Below are 19,189 nucleotides of genomic sequence, written 5' to 3'. Positions count from 1 at the left end.
CATCTGTTCATAGTAACATTACTGACCTAATTAATATATGAGAAGAGTGGTTTCAGAAGATGCTGAGGTCCAGGGAATAAAGGCTTAACATGAGTATTCAGTACAGGGTCTGGCCAGCCCTCCTCACCGTGGATGCCTAAGACTGTTATTACGGGAGCGACGGTCAGGCTGGTGAAACGCCCCTGCACACTCCCCGTCCAGCTTCCCTGGGAAAGGGGACCGTACCACGGCCCCGTTCTGCTGGCTAAGGCAGCCTGACTGCCAAAGCAACGCCACGTCTCCGTGAGGCAGGGAGACCCAGCACTGGACTGCAGCCCCCAGCCCGGGTCGGCGGGCAGGAGCATTCCGTGACATTCTGTGACAACGCCCACCTCTGAGTAGACATGATTACCTGGGAATTGGGGTCACACCTGCTGAAACTGCCAGTCGGTGTTCAGCCTGCGAGAACTGTCATTACAGCAGTGAGATGACATGAAAGCTGGAAACACGATTTATGTTCCGGCTGGATGCATGAGCAGAGCGAGGGAGACCCCTCCTCCTGCCTCAGGGCAGAAAACGTGACGCTCATGCCGGAGCAAAGCCGTGCCTCCTTTGAGAGCTTTGTTTTTGAGAACGAGTGTTACAGGCTGATGCTGTCTCTTCTCTAGCTCATGGCACAGGCATCGTGGGGGGGGGTGGCAACCCTCCCCTCTCTCTCTGCAGCGCCTTCTGGAAACTTCCCTGATGAATTTAAAACCCCAGAGAGGCTCAACATAAACAGATCACCTCCGCACTTTGTGCAGTCACTTCACTGCGCATCATCACCCCGGGAGCTCAGGAGGCCTCCATCCCTACCACGCTCCAAAGCCCCATCGCAGCCCGGCCACAGGTCCACGTGAGCAGATCATTCCGACTGCGGCTCAGACCTGCTGCCCACTATGCAGCCACATGCAAGGTGCCACTGGTGGCCGGGTTCTGCCCCCCCGACCCCGCCATCCCGCCCAGGATCCACTGCTCCCCCTGCCCACAGGATGCTCTGTCTGGGGACTGCGGGTCCCACCGTGAGCTCTGACCTGCAGGGTGCACCACCGCCTGCTACAGGAGGCCCGCACAGACTGGGTCATCAGCACCCACGCCCTATCCTTACCCCACGAAACCCCGTTCTATTAAGCACCTACTGTGTGCAAAGAATAACTATACCAAGCCCTTTGTGCTATAAAAATAAGCAGGCTCTCCACTGAGAAGCAAGAGATTGAAAGAGGAAGGGAGACTGGCAGCTGTGGGGTCAGGTATGTGTGGTCGGCCCTAAAACCCGAAGACTATTCAGATAACCAGGGGAGAGCAGAGAGGCCAGGACGGCTCAGAAGGCCGTAGAACAGACCACCCTGAGGGGAGACCAGGAAGGCTGTCTCTCCCCCGTGCTCAGGAGAAAGGGCATCTGGGGCCAGGTGCAGGCGCTGCTGGCCGTGTCCGTGACGGACGGGCCCAGGCACGGGGCAGGGGACGCTCCCTTCCTCCCGGGGCCACGCGCTGCTTCGGCTCTCGGAGGTCCTGAGGGGGCCCAGGCACTGGTGGGGCATCAGGAGACTCGAGGGCCGTGTGCATGCGAACTCCTCATGATCTTGACACATTTTCCGTAAATCTAAAGCTATTCTAAAAAGTGAAACTTTACTCTTGGGAAAAACCACTAACAAAAACAGAAAGACCCAAGTACAGACGAACTCCAGTATTGTGAGAAATCACTTTTGATGGGAAATCTAATTGATAGTTAAAAATATGATGTTATGTGGTTATCATTTTGTAATTATGTATGAATTTATTTATCTACCTTAGATGTTCTAACTGTAGACATGTCATCAGGTAGCCGCAAGAAGATCTCTTTCTAAGTTTATAAAACGGTGGAGCACATGTCCCCTTCTGCCCCCGAAAGAGCCCGAGGTCCAGCCCGTGTGCAGCTCTGGCCAGTGTGGCGAACACAGCAGGCGGGCACCTGGGATCACGGCGAGTGGAATAACAATAACAGCCCGAACGTCTGGTCACCTGGAGATAGGAGGCACGGGCACAGTGCTGAAGGCCTCCTGGAGATTTCTGAACATTTATCATGAACATCCACACTCACCCTTTCCTTCTATAATTATGAGCTGGATTTCCAAGGTCTTTGAATGCGACCAAGCCCAGAGGCAAAATTGCGAGAAACAGAAAACCCAAAGAGAGACTGAGATATGAAAGTGAAAGCCATAAATGAGGTACATTGAATTCAGTCAACAAAACCACTTTTAAGTATTGAGAAAGTCGTATTTCTGAAGCATTAATAGGCAACTCCATCATCACATACAAATGAATTCCTCTCCTTATATGTGCAGGTGCAGATGGGTATAGGCAGAGTCTGTCACAGACCACTCTCAGTAAATTTTAAAATGGTATTTTTACAAAGAGCCATTTTATGGAGGTGTGATGAAATATAAAAAGCCCTGCATAGTTAGCGTATACGGTTGACCTTGGGGATGAGTATGGACCGGAACGCTGTCACCACCATCGAGATCACAAACACACCCACTGCCTCCCGAAGTTTCGTCCTGCCCTCTTTGTTTCTGTTAAATCACATTATCGTGTCATTTTATTCTACAGACCAAACAAATAAGGGTAGATTCCCTTCAGCATTACATCCCAGAAGAACAACAAGCTTCCAGCTAGAGTCAGGTACCTGAACGTGTCTCCCCACGTGAATACGGTGAATCCATCATGCCCTGAAAAGCACATCACCAATTTCTGCAAAAAACCAGACAAGTGGGGAGGTGGGAAGCCATGCTCCTTAACGTCTCACTTCTGTATTTTAATTCCATTCAGAAAGTCCATCATTCTCATGTAAAGATAACTGCCCTTTTCCCTCAGAGCCTGGCAAGGCCCCGTGGCAGATGGAAGGGCCAGGGCAGCAGAGAAGGGGCGCCCGCTGGGGGCCTCCCCTCCCGGGAGGTGGGCAGAGCGTCACCACAGCGCTGACGGCCGCTCCTGAGGCTGCAGGTGAAGGCCCACCGTGAAAAGCAGGGTGCTCTCGGGGGAAAGCCCACGACTTCAGGGACAGCAATCTCCCCAAGGCAGAGGTTGTGCCCCCTGAAAGGGGGGGGAGATGGCATTTTGGGCAACATGTCGATACACTCCACGCCTAGAATGTGCCGGAAACCACAGCCCCACAGCTTCGCTTCAGAAACAGCATCAGCAGCGACTATACCGGCAGATAGGGTGAGACATTAACTGCTTAGAGGCACAGCCCCAGCACTCGAGGACTGGGGTGTGGGACACCAGGACCCAGTCTCTGTGCCTGACCCCAATCCCCAGGAGCATTGCCTCCCTCACGGAGGAGCAGGCGGAGCCATCTGGACGCCCCCCTCCCCTGGAACCAAGGCTTCGTGTGAAGAAGAGGGGCAGTGGGCACAATGGGGCCAAGGTGTGTGGGGACCCCTGAGATCACATCTGAGAGATGACATCCCCCAGGCATGACGTGGCCAGAGCTACTGCAGCAGAAGGGAGCTTCCGAGAGCCTGGCCTTCATCTTCCCTCTGCCCCCGACACAGAGAGATGGCCTTTCCTTTCTGAATCTGAGCAGTTGGGAACGTGCAGTCACCTTAAGTCCCATCCCAAAGAACCTCACGATCTAACTGGGAGAACAGTGCGCATCTTAAGCGCATTCCTGCAGCATGTGGCACAAAAGTTAACACATAGTAGGGACTCAATCCGATTTTGTTTAATTGAATTCAGGAAAAAATATTTTCCTCCATCAACCTAGCTTCTCAGCACTACTACTTCAATATCTCATTGCAAAAATAGCCTATAAATATGAAGAGAAATGGGGCCATGGAGAATGTGAAAAAAATCTTGAGAGGTAATTCATGTTTTTTTCTGTAAATAACAGATGTGAGACTGTTCAAATATGGCTGAAATTATGGCACTGGGATCGTGGGTGTGATTTGTGTGGCAATAATCTGTCCCGCCTTTGAATCATGTAGCATGATTTCTCCTGCAGATTGTCCTCAGCTCAGGCTCAAAAAAATGAGCATAAATCTCAAAGGAGAAGCTACACGTAAGCAAACTCAGTGTGCTTGAGGAGAAATAGATGCATAATCATGAAAGAAATGGATGAGTAAAAGAGGACGGACAGATGAACACATGGATAAAAGATGCAGGGTGCACTGAGCTGATCTGGGCATCAATGCAGTGGTAACTGCACAGAGGAGGCCCTTTAAACAGCATTGTGCTTTTAACTTAATAATTCTCCTCTTCTCTCCTTTGTTTGCACTCTGGAAAACTGTTATGCTAAATAATTCCTGCAGGATGGATCAGGATGATGAGTCATAACTAATCCTTATGACATCAAACCTGAGACAGAAACAGATCACTTTTTCAAATGCAAGCAGGCTCATGGGTTTTGTTCCTTTGTTTATTTTTAATAAAACCCACTCATATACATACATTCTATAGCAAGTCTGTTTTCCTTTTAGCAGTATAACAGATAATCTTATCACTCTATCCCCAAGTTCCTTGCACACCCACATATGCACAAGCACAATTTTACGTGGGTGGATTCCTATCACACGCTGTTTTCTTGGTGCACTTCCTCTGCTTGCCTGCTCTGCCCCCACCCCTGCATCCCAGGCATTCACCGTTAGAGCCCATCGTGTTCACACCAGCCCCTCCAGTAAGATCAGTTAACAGTCTGGCATGTGCCATGTTCATCCGAAAGCTTCTCCGTCCTCCTCAAGTATGTCCACTCCTATCCCCCTATGTGCGTGCATATACCTTTGTGTAACATGTATGAAGTGTTATTGGAAAATGTTTTCTTGCAAAAATGGGATTATTCTGTCCCTACCTGTCTTCATCTTAGTCAGTCCACACCACTCTATAATCACCCACTACGTTAACTGGCAGAGATCACGGGCACGTGTTAAGGCTGCGTGTTGTCACAAGATGTATGCCCGCCCGATGTACCCCATGCCTGTGAAACTGCTCCTGTGAACATCCTGCTTCATGTGGCCTCTCCCAAAGCCTGTGTGTCTGTGGGATACAGCCTCAGATGTGGGTTGCTAGGTAACAGGGCATAGGTAGAGTTAATTAGGATAGAATATGGTAACTTAGTCTAAAAAACAGGTTGAGACAATTTACATTTCTGCAACAATGTATGTATGAGCCCTTTTCCCTGTATTTCTGGCAGTAATAAGTATGTTGCTGTTCAAAATTTTTGCCAGTTTGACGGGTATTAAATGACTGATCGTGTTTAATCAGAGTTTTCCTGCCTCCTTGTGGTCTTGGACATCAGTGCTCGTGTTTGATGGGCATTTGCGTGTCTCCTCTGTGACCTGCTAATTCATACCTTTTGTTTTTCTGTTTTGTGATTGTCATTTTCTTTGAATTTGTAAGAACTCCTTGAACGTAACATACATTCACCCTTTGCTTATCATCTTTGTGCAAATATCTTTGCATAGCTGCATTTTTTTTTTTTACTTTACGTACCAGATTATTGCCACACTTGCACATTACTTTCCATACCTCTGAGGCTCTGCTATCATCTAAAACAGTGTCTCGAAACTCTGGATACTAATGTAGTTTGGGAATCTTTTTCCAATTTTAGGAGCACAAATTTGACTATAATCCTCAATTCACGAAAGATTCTGAGCTTTGCTTTACGAGCGATCCTCTTACCCTTATTTCCTTAGGTATTTAGTTAACAGTGTTTCCATCCCTTTACCAAGCCAGTGTCCCCAGAGGCAGCTCGCCTTTGACAAGAAGCTATGTCTTGGCCCTGCCCTGCCCTCCTTACCTGAAGCAACCACCATTCTGAAACCTGGTTTCCTCACCTGAATTCCCTTTTTAAACTCTCAGTTGCTTCTTTTCCTGGTTGAACTATGGCCCACCAAAATTCACGTGCTGAAGCCCTAAGGCCATGTGACTGTACGTGGAGCTGGGCCTCTAGGATGGTGGTAACCGTCGAAGGAGGTCCTCCAGGTGGGGCCCTAATCCCCCAGGGCCGTCCTTACGGGAGCTGAGAGAGCCCCCCAGGAGCAGGAGTGCACACGTGCGGTCCTGGGGGAAGAGGGCTGACGGCAGGCCCGGGAGAGCGGCCCGGGGGACAGCGGCTCTCGGAAGAGGCACCGTATTGGACTACCTGTCCTTCAAAGCTACCAGTGCCAGAACATCTAACTCCAGGGATTTGACCCAAGCAACCACAGGTCACTTTTCCTAGCTCTAAACTGATATATGGTCTGTTCAAGATTTCTTCAATTTTGATATTCTGTTCTACAGAGGAATCATTTTCTTTAGGTTTTTAAATGTGTTCCGACAGAGCCACGCATACTGTCCGTGTTTTCCGTTTCATACTTTACCCGATGTTATTTCTTCTCATTACTAATCTTACATACATTTTTGTTCATTATCTTTCCTTAATAAGCCCTAAAAAAGCTTTTCTAATTCCATAATGTGCAATGACAGGAAATTACCATTTCTACTGTTTTCTTAATTTCATTAAGTTGAGCTTTTTCATTAGTGAGTCCCTCTTCCTAATTTTTCTATTACTTTCTTATTTTTTTTTGATGTACAGAGATTAATATTAATTCTACCAATGCAGGCTTTTTCTTTACCACTGGTGCTATTTTAGGGGTGCATTTTCCTCTGAGTACAGTTTTTGCTTATCCACACCGGAATTGTTATGAAGTACACTTCACAAATAGTATGAAATTTCAGTTTTGGTTTTTCTATGACCCAGGCGTTCTATGATAAGGCGTCTAGCACCACACGCCTTAATGTACGATTCACAAAGCCTTGGTACACGATCATCTCAAGTGAGCCTCCAGGCAGCTCTGAGAGCTCCTATCAATCACCCACGGCTGCTGCTGCAAAGGTGGGAGGCTGCTTCTCCCGGGAGCTCTTCTGGTGAAGAGCAGAATCGGGATTTGACACCCAAGTACACTCGCCGTGGCCAGCCCCTCAGTGGCACCAGGAAATATTCTCCTAAGACGGCAAGTCAGAGAACCCCTCACTGAACGTGTGTGCAACACTGCGGCGTCAACACTGTGGGGTATGCGAACCCCCAGGTATTTTATGACAGGAGAACAGATGTTCTTGCTAGGATGGCTACTTTCAAGAGAACAGAAGATCACAAGCGCTGGCAAGGACACGGAGAAAAGGGAGCCGCATGCACTGCTGGTGGGAGTTTAACTGGTGCAGCTGCTACGGAAACAGCACGCAGGTTCCTCAAGAAACCACAGGTAGGGATACCATACGGTCCAGCAGCCTCACTTCTGGGTATACACCCCAAGGGAGTGAAATCAGGATCTCAAGAGGTGTTTGTGCCCCTAATCCCAGTATTACTCTCAACAGCCAACCTCAGGAGCAGCCCAGATGCCCAGCAGAGGGGGAAGGCATGGAGAAAAGGTGCCATGTACACACCGTGGAATAGCTGCAGCTTTAAAGAAGAGGGAAACCCTACCATCCACACCCCTTGGGAACTGGATGAGCCTGGGGGACACGATGCTGGGGGAGGTCAGCCAGGCACAGGACGGACCCTGCAAGCCGCCCCTACCCAGCCCAAAGTGGTTGGAGCTGCTGGAAGGGGGCCGCCAAGGACTGGGGGCAGGGCAGAAGATGGGGTGCTCAGTGGGCACAGAGCTTCAGTGCTTTGAGATGCATGAGTTCTAGATAAAAACCTGTGGCACAACAATGCGAACACACGTAACACTGCTGAACTGCACCTTAACATGGTGAAGACGGTGAATACCATGCCATGATGTTCCACCACAGTGAGAATGAAATGTGCTACTGAGATCCAAGACACAGCCTCCACTATGAATGAAAGGAGGTTTCATGTTAGAGCTATTTTATAAACACACTTACGTACATGATAAAGCTAAGACAATTACACATATTAAAGAAATGTCCTGAACCAACAAATGTGGCTGTGCTGATTCCCTGGTGTCTCCACTCAAATCAGAAAGCTGTCAGAGTTAGAAAAACCGGGCCACGAAAATCCACGGCAGCTTCTCAACACACATTAGCATCAGCAGCCATTACAATGTGCCAGGCCTCATGCCAAGCATCTCTGTGCTATCTTAATTTGGCACTAATTAAATTAAGTGGGGTTTTATGTGTGTTTCAATTGGTTTTATTTTTTAATTCCCCTCAGTGAAGACTTCATGTTGGCAAAAATCACACACAAAAAACCCATATTGTTTGAAAGGCATATGGGGTCTTTGTTTAGGTTAAGCCCAGAATAACAGCCAGCAATGTGTGCCCCAGGGAGGCAGAGAGCCGCTGATTCTAAGGCGAGCAAACGCACCCTCTGGGAAAATCGCTTGTCTTTAAGAAGTTACTTAGCATAGCTCAACACTAGGGTGATGTTTAGTGAGTGGCGTCTCAGGGCAACAGGTGACACCTGAGGTGAACTGGGCTGCCCCCCCACCTGCTGACAGTCGTGGAAATGGGACAGTCAGGCAGCAGGGAAAACGCGCAAAGCCAGGTGGGTCAGGAGGGTGCCCCAGGCCCCCTGCAGGATGTCGCCCGGGTGTCCTGCTGAGGGCGTGTGCCCAGGCCCTGGGCACACTGCACGCACACGCCCCACCATCTCACACTCCTCCTTTGCCCTCCACGTGCTTCCTGGACATCTGACCTCAGCATCCCCGGGCCCCAGTCACTATGCCAGCGAGAGGGGTGACCTCAGCCATAAGCTCACCGTGCTCTGCAGGAGGATGGCCTGGGCCAAGTGCGACAGGTGGAGAGTCGCCCAGGGCTGGCGCAGGGAGTCCCCAGGGGCCCAAAGAAGAAAATGGGCTTTCAGACCAGAGCCCTGAGGGCACCCTGTCACTCCAGGAAAGGCCCCCAGCCCCGAGAAGGGGCACGTGTGAAGGTGAAGAACCCGCTCACTGCCGCTGGCCTCACCCGAGAATGGGGGCCAAGACACGGGGAGCCCAGGTTGGTGGGGCCCCCGAAGCCCTGGTCCGCGGGGCCCCAGTACCTGTTTGCCCCAGGCCACGTCCTGCTCCTGGGGCCTGGTGACACCCCAGCTCTCTGCCCCCACACCATCCCCACTGCACATCTGGAAGAGTAAGAGGCTGTACTATATGACCTACGGTTCTCCAGGAATCTGGGGTGCTCTGTCCTGCTTGGATACTGCTCAGAGGTCACCCCACTGTCATGAAAAGCATGAGGCCTGACCAATGAGACGCCCGTCCTTCGAGAGAATCCAGGCATCCCACCCTTGCTGCATGACTCTCTGGCGGCAATGAAGGGCCACACTACAAACCCTCGGGTGCGGTGCGGCCCTCCGGGAACGCCATGGGGGTGACGCCTTTCTGCTTGCGGTGACCTCGGAGCAGAGCCATGTTCTGCCCGAAGCTGCTCTTCCACAACGCTTCCTACCTTTCACGATCTTTTTAAAAATACCACGATGTCGAACGCATCTACCAGTGTACACATAACTCAAGGTTTAATTGGAGTGAGACTAATTATTCCCACTTGGTGAAGACAATGTACTGCTGCCCTTTCTCAGAACCAAAGATTTATACATCATTTTAATGGTGTTTTAATCATTTTGTTCTGATTTTAATTCAGCGTATTAATCTGCAGAGACATACTGGCAGCATTAAAGTCTCCACAAACTTAGAGGGAAACATAAAACAGGCACTTCAGTTATTCATCCGGTCGGGCAAGGGGCTGGGAAGCCGAGCTGGGTGTGGGGGCAGCTCCTATGGAAAAGCCCACAGCTGCGACCGCCATCAGCAAACCAGCAGCTGGGTGGGGACACTGACCCCAAAGGAGGGGGCCGGTGAGCCTCCTGCTCCTCGTTCCCGGTGTGCCCTAGCGCCCACGGGGCAGCTGTGCAGGTGTGTGGGGTGTGTGTGGATTTTGCAGAAATGTGATCTGAGTGCTGAGAAATGACACACAAGCAAAGCTAATCATGGCCAAGGAGGCACCGGGGCCAGATGATCACTCCTCAGGGCGCCTGCGGCCACGGTCAGCTCCCAGGCAGACCAGCCACCTGGGGCAGATGCTGGATCATGCCCAGGAGGGAGCCCAGTGGGCAGATACAGAGTGAAGCATCTGAGCCTCCCCCTGGGGGTGCTTACCCAGACGTGAGGGTGCCCCCCACCCCAAGTACCTGAGGAGGTCCCAGGGACGGCCCCCAGGGAAGGAGGTGGAGGCACAGGGAACCCACAGAGGCGCCCGGCCCACCGCACCACGAGGGTGCCACCAGGGGCCGGGGCAGGGGGCCAGCGTCAGGGAAGAGCTGCCCCATGGGATGGGCGCCTGACAGGTACGGTCGGCTCCCCCTGCCTTCTAGCAAACAGATCCCAAATCCACGTGGGAACACAAGTCACCTCACCTTTCCTGTGTCGGAGTTTGATGAACAATACTTCCTATTCATGCTCTGACAGGGTCAGCAGGGCCACCACGTGCCACAAGGGACAATACTTCTTATGGAAACGCCCCTTTGGATGGAGGGAGGTAATTCCAATTCAAGACCAAAGTGAGTAAATAAACACTATTGGAGGGAAACTCTTATCAGCAAAATAAACGCAGGACGATTCCTGACTGAGACAAGCAGGGTTAGACCCAGAGAAGCCCACCTGTTTGCAGGCCGGCCCGACATACTGAGTGCGGGAGGGCCAACAGGAGCCAGCTTTGGTGGCAGCTCTGTCCCTCTTATAGATTCAAAAGCATTTCCTGGATGTTCTGGGTACAGATGATATAAAATCTATGAACTACCTTCTGCTTATGCTGTTTTATATGGCGTTCTATTATATTCCATTCCATATCTTAAAACACACCCTTAATTATGGAAGAAACACTTTATTTTAGTTTTCTTTTTTCTAAGATCACTTCCTTTACCTGTCAACCCTATATCTTATTTTCCATATGAAAGCTGCATGAGGTCAGAAAACTATATATATGCCACCTCTCTAAAAGCTTGAAAACTTAAAATATTTCTTTAGTTCACCCCAAAAGAAGGAAATGAGTGAAGCTAAAAGCATGCCGAGGACACAGCCTGTGCCAACACCTTTTTCCACCTCTCAGGCATCCCACACCCAGCCCTGCCGACCAGCTTCTCACCGACCACAACCACATCTGACGCAGATGCTGGTCAGCCCCCCAGCCGCCTGCACCACACGCCTCTGCCTCCGCCTCTTGGTAAGAGGTCTAAGGGCTTGAACTTCCTGCTAGAAATGCAGCATAGAGACATAGAGAGGAATACAGATCATATATGAGATACTCAGCACTGATGCACATCAGGTTTCCGTCACAGAATGCCAGCTCTCCATGCCGGAAGCTGTCTGAGCTGAAGGAAGAGAAGTCCCATTCAGGGATGGTGTTCATCAACACAGAAGTAAAATATTAAGCAAAAAACTAGTAAGTGAAATCACCTAGTTAAACAGCATGAGGTTTGGTGAGATAAGAATAAGCTCTGAAGAAAAACACTGGTGTTAAAGAAAGCTCATGGCAGGCCTTTCTACAAGAAATCACATTTGTAGGCTAACGATGATCTAAAATTAATTGGACGGCCACAAACATGCAGCCCATGCTAGGGTATCCTTAGGTACAGCAAAGAAACTCACTGATTAGCCATGGGTTAATTCAAAACACAGTCGTAGTAAGCATCGTTCTTACATAAAGCTCCCTACAGCTTCCCATTATATAAACATGGCAGGTGAGAGTAAGGTAGAAAAATTCCCCCTACAAACACCTAGAAATGCTGTTACTACACTTTTTATATATATGTTTAAGGGACTGTGAGGTCCCTGGAGGCCGGAGCAGAGAAGCTGGCAGAGCAGGGCAGTAAAGGTCGGCTGGGCAGGCTCCCCAGGCCTGCAAAGGTGGCTGAGATGCGCTGACAGTAAACAAGGGGTCTTAGGGCCCAAAGGGACAGGGTCAAAGCTGTAGGGCAATACCACCCGCCCAACAGAGTGGCCAGAATCCAGGCCTGGACACCACTGAGGGCCGGCGAGGCTGAGGGCAGCAGGGACTGTCCCTCCTGCTGCTGGGGACACAGATGGCACAGCCCCTTTGGAGGACAGTGTGGTGGCTTCCACAGGACTCAACATGCTCGTACCCACCATCCCACAATCATGCTCCTCGGTATTTACCCAGAGCAGCTGGAAACACGTCCACACAAAACCTGCACATGGGTTTGATAATTTTCTTCACAGTTGTCCATGCTTGGAAGCAGCCCACATGCCCCTCAGTGAGTGATGGATAAATAAGCTATGGTCCATCCACACAAGGAATATTATTCAATGCTGAAAAGAAATGAGCTGTTAGGCCATGAGGAGACATGGAGGAATCTTAAATGCCAATCACCAAGCGAAAGAAGCCAGTGTGAAGAGGCCACACGCTGTGTGACGCCAGTTCTGTGATATCCTGTAAGAGGCCCAACTATGGGAGACAGTAAGTCAGGGGTTGGCAGGGGCCCAGGTGGGGCCCAGAGGGTGTCGGGGCAGCGAGCCTGCTCTGTGTGACACTGATGGGGGACACACGTCATTACACATCTGTCCGAACCCACAGGATGTGCACCATCGAGTGACCCTGATGTAGGCGGTGGGCTCTGGGCGACAGGGACGTGTCCGGGCAGGTTTGTCACTGTGAACATCCCGTCTGGGGGGATGTGGATAACGGGGGAGGCTGAGCATGTGGACAATGGGGCACATGGGGAATCTTTATACCTTCCTCTCAATTTTGCTGTAAAATTGTAATATCAATTTTGCCTAAAACTGCTCTAAAAAAATTAAGTCTTTTTTTAAAAATTATAATCTTGAGGTTTATGGAAGATGGGAGACAGCCCCTCCTCTCCCCTGATGCTAAACTCCTTTTACAGATCAGGAAACTGAGGCACAGGACAATAAATGAGACACGCCCCAGGCTGGGCAGCCGGCTTCTGACGGAGCCAGAACTGAAGCCTGATTCTGGCTTCTTCCCACTGCGCTCTGCGTTCGTCACATTTTTATAGCACAATATTCAAAGAAACAGAAGAAATGATGTTTGTGCACCTGGAGCAGTAGGCAGACGTTTTTAATAAGGCAGAAGCAGGTACGATCCCGCGGGAGAGGAGGCGGGCAGGAGAGGGAGACGGAAGGGCAAACGGGACATGGCCACGAGGCCGAGCTGACTTGTTTAGTCTCATTTTTCATACACCCCTTTAATGTATGTGCCCCCCTGTGTAAAAAATAGCATCATGAATCCACAGGTAAAGTGATGTTTAAGTGGAATTTAATCCTCGTTTAAGCCAGTGAAAAATGAGACCATTCCACCTGCTCTTCCATTCCATCCATCATCTCACGGTACCGCCCAGGGGCAATTAAAATAAAAATACAGCGACTACAAAGTTAACCACGTTTGCTAATCAGAAAACCAAGGGAGCTGGGATCCGGGATGCCTGCGCCACTCTGCTCCCAGATACGTTTATATTTAAGATATTTAAGGAGAAGTCTTTTAAAAATCGAGAAGCAGAACCACTGAGAAAACACCCAAGGGCAAACAGCACACCTGGGTGAACACCGGTCCCTGAGGATGCGCAGCCGCTCCGAGCCGGTCCCAGCCCCGCACAGGGCCCTCGGCATCCAGGGGTTACAGGGAAGAGCCCCAGAACTTGCCTTGAAGATGAGGGAGGCTTGCCGCGTCTGCTGTGCCTCTCTGAAATGGGATACGGGAAATTCAAACCCCAATGTTACCGTATAGATAGATCACATATTTTTATGACTTCCCTGATGTAACAAGAGCCTTAATATCTCACAAGGTGTTCACTGCTTCCACTGGGTATCATGTGAAGATTAAGAGGCTGTATTACTGCCTTCAAAATGACCTGCTATTTCCTGGCAGCAGTAATTGCCGGGCCTGTCCTTCTCGCTGGGTATGCAGAACGCCCTGAACGATCCTCATTCACTAAGAGGAGCTTGCACGGCAGGACGGGTCTGGTTTGGATGCAGCAGCGGCTCAGTCCCTGTTCTCTGAGCGCCACCTAGAGGTTTCCCAGGGCGCTGACAAGCCAGGAAGCCCGCAGGCGGACTGTTCTGCACTCCCCACCTTAGTGCCAAGAATTCTTAAACGGCTGAGACCCAAGGCCCCCAGGGGCCTGCTGACCACGTCCCTCCAGGCGGGATCCGGGAGCTGGGCTCGGCAGCAGTGCTCGGGAACGGGTGGAGCCTGGGTCTGGGGCTCACGGACACACAGCCACCCTCTCGGGCCCACGGTCAGAGCCCCTAGGCGGGCCAGCAGTCTGTGCTCCCACTGCGGAGAAGCCACGGGGACAGGGAGCACTGGTGGCTTTGGCTGAAGAGATGGCAGGTCAGGCACTGAACACGGTGTCTGCGCTGCGGCAGGTGATATAACCCTGGGGTGGCTGCCTGCTCCACACCAGAGTCACAGCTGCTCCCGGCAGTGTGGTCGGACACGCGGTGGAGATGCGGTGAGACCAGTCTTACTCTTCAACTACTGCCCCTGGTGCATCTACGGTGCGACTTCCCACTGCCAGGGCGACGAAGCACGAGTCTGAAAGGAGCAAGCTACCATCCCATCCCACCTTCCCAACAGCCTTATTTTTGAAAGGGAATGTTTAGCGTGACTGTAAGGCCAGGAAGAGGCTGCCCTTCGGTAGCTCTGAGCCTCCACACAGGTGACGGCGAAGGAAGCGGACAGAGGCTCTGAGTCCACATAAAATAAGTAGGAAAGAACGGTCAGAAATGGTACGTGAAATCACAGAAAAGATGGTTGGGAAGCAACCTCGTGGATGAGGCCGAGGAGGAGGCTGCAGAGGAAAAGCATCTGGGTCAAACCCGACCCGGCACTGGCACTAGGGTGGGGGCCACGAGCACACAGACACCGGCTGGGACCCAGCAGCTCACCTGCACCCTCCCCCCCAGGTCACGTGTGGGGCCCTGCGGGTGGGCCCTTCGGCCCCAGATGAGGAGGCACCCAGATGCGCGTGACCATCCCCGGTCCCCTTTCAACTGCACAGCAAGCAGCCGGGCCCTTGGCAGCCCTGCCCATGTGCGGGGCTGGGGCAGGAGGCAGGGACAAGGCATATCATGGGGGGGGGGACAGAGGAACAGCGGGAGGAGGGGGCGGCAGAAGAGGAGGGACCCTTATTTCTGGAGGAATAAACCAGCTCCCCTGGGCCACACAGGCACTTTGTGCTCTGAGTCTCCCACAGACACGGCAGCCGGCGCCTGCTGTCCAGTGGGGACACTGCAGAGGGACGGCGCCCAGGTTCCTGAGAACGACACGCCAGGTTCTACAACAGGCAGGAGGCCAGGAGAAGGTGCACACACATCTCGGGGTCGGCCAGAGGCTAGAGCCGGGAGGAGGCCCATCCAAAGCCCGATGGAGCTGAGGCCAACACTGACTCCTGGGCAGTCTAGAAATTCCCCGACAGCTTGAAGACACTCCGAGCGGGCGGGACCCCTGCAGCCAGGAGCAGCCGGTGCTGGAACAGAATGTGGCTGGTTTTGGAACCTTCCCCTGGACGCCGCCTGATGGTCCGCTCAGGACCCGCACCCCCATCTCAAAGCTGAGCTGAGGCAGGCCCTGAACAGCCCCTGCAGTCCCGCTCCCCCCGGGAACAGGCAGGGAAGCCGCCCTGGCCAATGGGTCACAGGCGACCCCATCTCCCTGAGGACCAAGAACACAGCAACAGCCACCCAGCCCCCAGAGGGCGAGACTTGGGGGAGAGCAGTGACCGTCACATCGCATACACACCCCCTAAACCTGCTGGAAACCCACGCCTCCCAGGCCCCGGCCCGAACCCCAGACCTTCCACGAAGGAGGAAGCAAGCATGAGCCCTCAGGGTGCAGGGCTCTCTGCCAACAGGCGCACAAACCAACCTCCAACAAGTTAAAAAACAATTTCAATCGATTCTTCAAAAAATCCTTTTATACCAAACATACACCTGCTGATGAAACACCCCCAGTGCCTGGTCATAAATATGCCTCTGCCTGTGTGCTAAATGCCATCATTGTGCGTGGGCTCTTTATGAATCTAATTTCTAAATCTATTTATGGTTTTTAATTTTTCAAGTCATTAGTGTTCACATGAGAAAAAACATACAGGTTTTACTGAAGCAACACACTTACCACCCGACGAGGTGGACGTATCAGGTTTAGGCTCTGCAGCAACCCATTTACCCTCCCACACACCAGTGAGAGCCCAGAATGGGCCCCGTCCCCAAACACAGGTGCCGCTGGGAGGCAGCACGAGGGGCATCATACTGATAGGTAACTGACGAGGCCTTGTGCCACCCGAGTTCTTTCACAGAGTGGGTGGGTTCCCGTTTACCGCCGGGCATCACCGCTCAGGATCCATCGGCCATAAGGTAAGGTGCCAACTACAGGATCTGCGGTGCCTCCCACTCTGGGCGGCGTGCCCACAGGACGTCTTGCTTTCACCAGCCCAGCGTGGCAAAAAAAGACAGAGCCCCAACTCTGGCCAGGCTGGAGTGCACATTGTGGAAAATCCACACAGTGGAAAATCTACTTTTCCTTAGAAATAGGATATAGGCCATCTTTTCACTTTTAGATGAGCAATCCTTGTATTTCCCACACACGCTGAATGTGTTCCCCCGGCTGGCTGAGGTATTCCTGACACATGACACTGAGTAAGGCTGCAAGGTGTTGACGTAATGCAGCCATACGGCTGCCCGGTTGCCACCGCGCCACACCCCCGGTCACCACTCACTAGTGGTGAGAACACTTAGGATCTACTCTCTTAGCAACGTGCAAGACTACTGTCCAATACCATGAGCTACAGTCACCGTTACACCCCTAGAACTCACTCATCTTCTAACGGAGTTTACGCCCTTCGACCAACATCTCCCCAGTTCCCCACACCCCCAGCCCCTGGGAACCCCTTTCTCCTCTGTGTGTGGCTTTTCCGATTCCACGTATGAGTGAGAGCATGCAGCGTTTGTCCTTCTGTGCCTGGCTTATTTCACTTACTGTAATACACACTCCAGGGTCATCTATGCTGTCACACTGGCAGGATTTCCTTCTTTATGGCTGAGTGATATTCCATGTCTCCTGATGCGCAGCACAGCCCCCTCATCCATTCATCCACCAACAGACACTCACGTTGTTTCCATGTCTTGGCTATTGTAAATAATGCTGCAGTGAACATGTGACGCGGGTATCTCTTCAAAAGGGTGACATCTTCTCCTTTAGATAAACACCCAGAAGCACTCTTTAAGAGATAAGCAGCTAGTAGGAATGTTTAATTGCAAAAACAAGCACTTAGTTCTTCTCATCCTGCCTTCCAGGGAGTAACCGGAAATCTAAGGGCACTGCCTGTATCATGAGAGGGTGAGGGTGTGTGATGAAATAATATCAGATGACCCCAGCACCCAGACCCTGGTGTCTAGGTCCCCTTCTGCGATGAAAGGAGCTGGGGTTCCTCAGAGAAACGGCGGCACTGGGGCCAAGCAGGGGAATGCAAGGCGAGCCGGGGGCCTGGGAGTGCCCACAGGTGAGGCTGTGCTCAAACCAGATGCCACAGAGCCCAAGAGGCCCAGTGGCTGAAGCTGGAGTGACCTGGGCAACAGATCAGGGCAGAACTGGATTACGGCCCAGAGTAGAATCAGACCACACATTCACGCTGATTACATCAGTGACTGAATAAAGAAGAAGTTCGGGGAAGGGTCACACCTCTTCCAGAGGAATCCCGGGGATCAACCCCACACCCTCCCTGCAGAGCGAGCGGACCACGGGGCCGGGATCCAGGGATCTCACCCCGAAGGGGAGAACCCACCCGGGAGAACCCACCCACCCTTCACCAGAGGCAGAGGGGAACGCTGCCAGGGACACGAGGCTGCTGGGAGCCCCTGACAGGACGGGACTAGAGGCCTCCCATAGGGTCTTCCTGAAGCCTGCCACCCCAGGCTCCCCCCAGAGAGCAGCAGACAAACCCTGACTGGACTGGGGAACATTCTACAGGAGACCCAGCCCATCGCCCCTAAACCATCAAGCCTTGAAGAGCAAGGGACACAGAGCTGTCACATTCCAGACACCAGGGAGAAGGGACAGCAAAGACAACCTGGGGTGCGGAGAAGTGCCAAGGGGAAGCCGGGGACATCCTAGGCCATCTGGAGCTCACCGTGAACACACTGTCGTACTCTGGACAAATATGCCATCGAAACGTAAAACGCAAACAACGGGGGGATGGCCTGAGCAGCACACGGGAAATCCGCACGGTCCTGCTACGCTCCAGTGCACGTAAGACCGCTGAAAATAAATGGCTTAGTGAGAAAGTACTGTAAGTCAAAGCTATGGGGACTGTAAGTCAGGGGTCGGCAGGGGCCCAGGGGGGAACCAGAGGGTGTCGGGGCACTGAGCCTGCTCTGTGTGACACTGATAGGGGACACACGTCAGCACACATCTGTCCGAGCCCCCAGGATGTGCAACACCGAGTGACCCTGATGCAGGCGGTGGCTCTGGGCGACCGAGACGTGTCCGGGCAGGCCCGTCACTGTGACAGACGTCCCGTCTGGGGGGATGTGAATAATGGGGGAGCTGGTGGCTGTGTGGAGGCAAGGGGTGTACGGCAACTCTCTGTAATTCCCCTCAATTTTGCTATGAACCTAAAATTGCTGTAAAAACAGAGTCTACTAAGAAAAATTATGTGCCTTTAAGAAATTCTCAACCATTTAATTCTTTCCCATAAACTGCAATTGCTAAACAAAAACAACTATTTAAACTAAATAGCTGAGTTCTGTTTAACGAAATGAAGGTCAAATACAGAAAAATCTGCCTGTGCCTATGCCTGCCAAGCAAGACTTTGGAAATACTGCCCCACTCTGCAATAACAACAAACTTGGCTGAAGCTCACCTGTGTGACAGAGGAGGCAAAAATCATTTTACAATTCTTGCTGATACTCACTACACCTGCTACAGACCCTGCTCAGCTGGCTGGTGTTATTAGGGACATATTTAAATTTCAGGATTCCTTTTACTGCCTTGGGAGAATATAACAGTCTCATAGAGCTTGGCTTGGCCTCGATGACACAGAGAGAGAAAATATTCCGAACTATCAAAGCTTTTCCTGGTATGAAGCAATAGGTTTTCTATAAACTAAAATACTGAGATAGGACTTTTGTGCTAGAGGAATTTCAGGCTCTTTTCCAAAAAAGGAAAAAAAAGTTCAAAGAAAGGATGTGTGCATCCTACACATTTTGTTTAACTTCATCAAGAG

General features: G+C 51.6%; 1 long non-coding RNA gene across 1 annotated transcript in view; it reads left to right on the top strand.

Moving 5' to 3' along the window:
• Positions 1-12,454: 12,454 nt before the first annotated feature.
• The window catches only part of LOC130684402 (uncharacterized), a 96,583-nt gene continuing 89,848 nt past the window's right edge, over positions 12,455-19,189 (top strand). Inside the window, exon 1 of the long non-coding RNA XR_008998648.1 lies at positions 12,455-12,589. This is a non-coding gene — a long non-coding RNA (uncharacterized LOC130684402). The remainder of the gene's footprint in view (positions 12,590-19,189) is intronic.

This window comes from Manis pentadactyla, chromosome 7 (assembly GCF_030020395.1).
Source record: "Manis pentadactyla isolate mManPen7 chromosome 7, mManPen7.hap1, whole genome shotgun sequence".
Classification (NCBI taxonomy): Eukaryota; Metazoa; Chordata; class Mammalia; order Pholidota; family Manidae; genus Manis; species Manis pentadactyla.
This window is presented reverse-complemented; position numbering and strand designations above follow the sequence as displayed.